This window comes from Ranitomeya imitator, chromosome 10 (assembly GCF_032444005.1).
Source record: "Ranitomeya imitator isolate aRanImi1 chromosome 10, aRanImi1.pri, whole genome shotgun sequence".
Taxonomy (NCBI): domain Eukaryota; kingdom Metazoa; phylum Chordata; class Amphibia; order Anura; family Dendrobatidae; genus Ranitomeya; species Ranitomeya imitator.
Window position 1 is genome coordinate 27,840,574 of NC_091291.1, and position 5,507 is coordinate 27,846,080.

The window sequence follows — 5,507 nt, forward strand, 5'->3', positions numbered from 1 at the left end:
GTTTACATACAGTAAACCATTTCATATCCCTTATTTTTTTGCATATTCCTCACTAATAATGTTAGTAGTGCGTATGTGCAAAATTTGGGGGCTCTAGCTGTTAAAATAAAGGGTGAAATCACGGAAAAAACTGGCGTGGACTCCCGCGCAATTTTCTCCGCCATAGTGGGAGAGCCAGTGACTGAGGGCAGATATTAATAGCCTGGAGAGGGTCCACGGTTATTGGCCCCCCCCGGCTAAAAACATCTGCCCCCAGCCACCACAGAAAAGGCACATCTGGAAGATGCGCCGATTGTGGCACTTGGCCACTCTCTTCCCACTCCCCTGTAGCGGTGGGATATGGGGTAATAAAGGGTTAATGTCACCTTGCTAATGTAAGGTGACATTAAGCCTGGTTTATTATTAGTCCAATAGTAGTAAAGGATTAATAATATACACACTCACATTAAGAATAAAGTATTTTAATGAAATAAAAACACACATGGGGTTGTGAAATCTTTATTGTATGCTTAATCCACCTGAAGACCCTCGTTCTATAAAAGAAAAAAAAAGAAAAAAGCAACAATATCCCATACCTCTCCGGCACTAAGTCATGTCCCACGCTGTAAATCCATCTGAAGGGATTAAATAATTTTACAACCAGGAGCCTGCTAATGCTGCTGGTGCTCCTGCTTGTACAAACTGGGAATGAATGAAAAGCAAGGGAACATAGCATCGTAGACTTGCCGTGCTGCCCCTATCCGGTGGCATAAACTCATATGAACTCGAGCGTGAGGATATATTCAGAAAAATTTCCACGCTCGAGTTCATATGAGTTTACACCACCAGGGGGCGCAGCACCGCAAGTCTATGATGCTACATTCCCCTGCTTTCCATTCTTTCCCCAGTTTTTACACGCAGGAGCAACAGCTGCATTAGCAGAGCTCCTGGTTGTAAAATTATTTAACCCTTTCAGATGGATTTACAGTGTGGGACATGACTGAGTGCCGGAAAGGTATGGGATATTGTTGCTTTTTTCTTTTACAGAATGAGGGTCTTCAGGTGGATTAAGCATACAATAAAGATTTTACAACCTCATGTGTGTTTTTATTTCAATAAAATACTTTATTCTTCGTGTGTGTATTATTAATCCTTTACTACTACTGGATTAATAATGGTTGGGTGTCTTATTGACATCTCTCCATTATTAACCGGGCTTAATGTCACCTTACAATAGCAAGGTGACATTAACCCTTTATTACCCCATATCCCACCGCTACAGGGGAGTGGGAAGAGAAAGGCTAAGTGCCAGAATAGGCGCATCTTCCAGACGTGCCTTTTCTGGGGTGGCTGGGGGCAGATGTTTTTAGCCAGGGGGGGGGGGGGGCAGTAACCATGGACCTTCTCCAGGTTTTTAATATCTGCCCTCAGTCACTCGCTTTCCCACTCTGGCGGAGAAAATTGCACAGGAGCCCACGCCAGTTTTTTCCGTGATTCAACCCTTTATTTTAACAGCTAGAGCTCCCAAATTTTGCACACACACTCTACTAACATTATTAGTGAGTAATATGTAAAAAAAAAATAAGGGATATGAAATGGTTAACTGTATGTAAACCATGTGTCATATCCTGTCGGGTTTGATAAGGAGATAGGAAAAGCCGGCAATTGAATTACCGACTTTTAAACTATCTAGCTGTATTAAATATAAATATATATATATATGTGTCTCACTGACACACACACACACACATATATATATATATATATATATATATATAGACTGTATATATGTTTTCAAGAATATTTGAGCCCATGGATCCATTCTATGTCCATTTTGCAAGCCGGCGAGAAAATCTCGCTGTACGGATGCCATACGGATTACATACGGAGGTTTACATGGGCAAAATACGCAGCCACACCCTGCCTACGGATGACATATGGATCACTGTTTTAGGATCATTTCTGCGTATCACGCCTGAAAAAAAACGGACCGTATTTCCTTACACTGAGTGTGACCCCAGCCTAACTCTGTAAGGGTGACCTTGTGCATGATTAGACGACACTTGTGGCATATACTCTTCAGACACATTATTGCAAATACAAAACTACTGCAAATAAATAGTGCCGCAACCTGGTCTCAAATAAAAGTGCTGCGCAACATGACACTGGGAGCATAAACATAATAAACCCCAATAAAATTCAATTACAGAGTAACTAAACTTTGAAATTGTATTTTGCTAATTCCATCCAGCGTTGACAGTTATATAACTTTGCAAACTTCTTTATTAGGCAATTTAGCTTCAGTCCCACAAAAACTTGCATCCAAATGGTCTCCAATCCCCTGCTTCCTGCATTTACTACTTTTTTCTGTACTCCCTTACTGTGTGATTGGTTTACAAACTCTGGTGGTGAAGGGGAAGGTACATCAGGAGTGGGCTCACTCTCCAGCAAGGTTTTCAGTGCAGGTATCCTCCTCTCAGCGCTCAGGAAGATTACTCGGTGTGCCTGCCCTGCGAAAGCACTGCTGCATTGTTTATTCTGCACTGCGCCATCAGAGTCAATCCCTCCAGCACTATTGTATAGTATCCGAATTCCGGATTTTGAAACCCATAGAAACACATGTGCTCAATACCTTGCAGGGGAGTGAGTACACTCCAAAGATGCTTCCACTGCCAGAGTTGGTGCTCCTCTGGGAATAAAGAATAGCAAGAGACATAAACTAAGGAGTAAGCAGGGAATTGGAAACAACTTAGATGCAAGATTTAAATATTGTTCACTATTGGACTGAATTTGCACCTTTAAAGGTACAGTACAGAGTTATTAGCTCCATGGGGCAGAACCTTACAAATATAGTTACTTTTTCATTTTTTGTACATGCAATATATAACAACATTTTGCTTTTTGGGGAGATTCCTGTAACAGTGTTTTGTATAATATTCCCAGTGGTTTGTCAATTATTATTTTGTTTTTCTGGTGGTCTACAAGGGGTTATGGGGACAACATTGATATCCGTCACTCATGGTGCTATAGGGTGGTTTGAGGGGTAATATCTAATATCTCTGCAGGTCCAGATAGGATAAATGATACTTAACATCTAATATTTATGGTAGTTTGGGGAAAGCAAAGGTGAGTCTATAATTACATTTTTGTTTCATCTGATGCACATCAGATCCTTACTTTTCCTTCTCGCAATCATTAAAACATTAAAATTCTGTCTGCATTCAGTCACCACTAGAGGGAGCTCACTGCATAAGGATGTATACAGTATTATACTTATGGAGCTCTGTAATAAAATCTACAGGCAATTAATTATCCATAATGGTGGTAGAATGATTTGGACAATGGAGGCACAACACAGCATTGATTAACTGCAGTATCTTTTCAGGTGCTAAATTTACCTCCTGAAGGCACAGCACCATTAACTGTGAGATATATATTTTATAAAATGCATAAAAACATGTAAAAAGTTCACTTTTTATTTTGTTTTGCTGTGTCGGAATTAGTTATCGGAGTTTTTGGCAAACTATATGTTAACCACTAGAGGGCGACAGACGCACGTGAGACGTAATCTAAGTGTTTCCAATATAACCCGCTACACTACAGCAGCAATGTTCAGGGCAAAAATATAGGTGGGACCCTCAAAGACTGAAAAATTGTACCAAGGACTAAGTCCCATTTAATGAATTAATAAGGCAATGTGCAGAGAGTTATAGGGATATACAGTTAGGTCCATATATATTTGGACAGAGACAACATTTTTCTAATTTTGGTTATAGACATTACCACAATGAATTTTAAACAAAACTATTCAGATGCAGTTGAAGTTCAGACTTTCAGCTTTCATTTGAGGGTATCCACAATAAAATTGGATGAAGGATTTAGGAGTTTCAGCTCCTTAACATGTGCCACCCTGTTTTTAAAGGGACTTCCTTTAAACTTGAAACTCCTAAACCCTTCATCCAATTTTAATGTGGATAAACTCAAATGAAAGCTGAAAGTCTGAACTTCAACTGCATCTGAATTGTTTTGCATAAAATTCATTGTGGTAATGTCTATAACTAAAATTAGAAAATGTTGTCTCTGTCCAAATATATATGGACTTAACTGTAGTAGTGATTGCAGACACATTGCTAGAGTCTTAAGAAATCTGTGCATAAGAACCTATGCCACCCCACCCTCTGCAAACGAGCACAAATAACATTTACTTGTAACAATAGTGGTAATCAATAGTTAAACATATGAGGTAGTGTAACTGGAAGTTGAGCTTCAGGGAGAAAATGAAGTTATATTTGCCCTGCAGCTGTTCGCCTACAGTAAAGTGGGTGGCTCAAGGGACTGTGAGCAGTCAGCTGGTAAGTGCACGCATTGGACAGCAGAGGACTGGGGTAAAGTTATTTTTTCTGATGAAGACCCTTTCAGACTGTTCGGGACATCTGGAAGAATGTTTGTCCGGAGAAGAAACGGTGAGCTCTACCATGAGCCCTGTGTCTACGAACAGTAAAGCCTCCTGAGATCCTTCATTTGTGGAGGCTTCTCATCAATGGTGGGGGTTCACTCACAATTTTGCCCACGAACATGGCCAACGTTTCCCAACAATCCAGGAGCAATGTGGTGACGATGCTTTTTCCAGCATGATGGAGACCAAACCACAAGGCAAAAGTGATAACTAAGAGGCTCGGGGAACAAAACATTGACATTTTGGGTTGAGGGCCAGGAAACTCCCCATTGAGAACCTGTGGTCCATCCACAAAAAAGTAGATGGACAAAGAAAGACACAAAAATGTAAATAATCTCCAAGCACTGATAAAGTAAGCGTGGGCATCATCAGTCAAGATTTGGCCCAGAAGCTGATATCCAGCTGCTGAAGAGCTAGAAATCTGGAGAAATAAGGGGCCGCGATGGAAATATTGAGACTTTGTTTAAACTTGATGTAGTTGTGCGGAACAGTTTAAAAACTTATGGAATATTTATAATTGTGCTTCAGAAACCAAAGAAGAATTTGAGTAAATGATCTAAAAACACGGAGGCAGAAAATGGGGAAATCCAAAATTTGTGTCGGTCCCAAAACTTTTGACCCCAAACATATTTGAGCATCTACCTTATGGTGCAACTATATATCGGTATTGCTGTCATTGGTAGTTATAAACAAGGTAAGGTGGCTTCTGGGTCCTCACATAAAACCTTGTGCTGTTTTTGGTATCACTGGTGTATATATATATATATATATATATATATATATATATATTATACTGGTATTTGGTATATGAGGTTGAAGAACTATTGGAAATCCCCAGGTACCAAGTGCCACACTAAGCTGGTCTCCGCCAGTCCCTTAGACAATAAGTGCAGCAATGGTGCATGATTGACTGACTCTCCATTCAGACTGAGTTTATGGGATCGGTGAAAGCTCAGATGGAGAGATCTCCAGTAATCAACCAGTGGGTATGTGTTTGCTTTTCGTTGTGGTGCAAACCCAACAATGCAAAAACCCTCCAGATGTAAGCCAACAAGAAGAGGTGCAGGGCGAG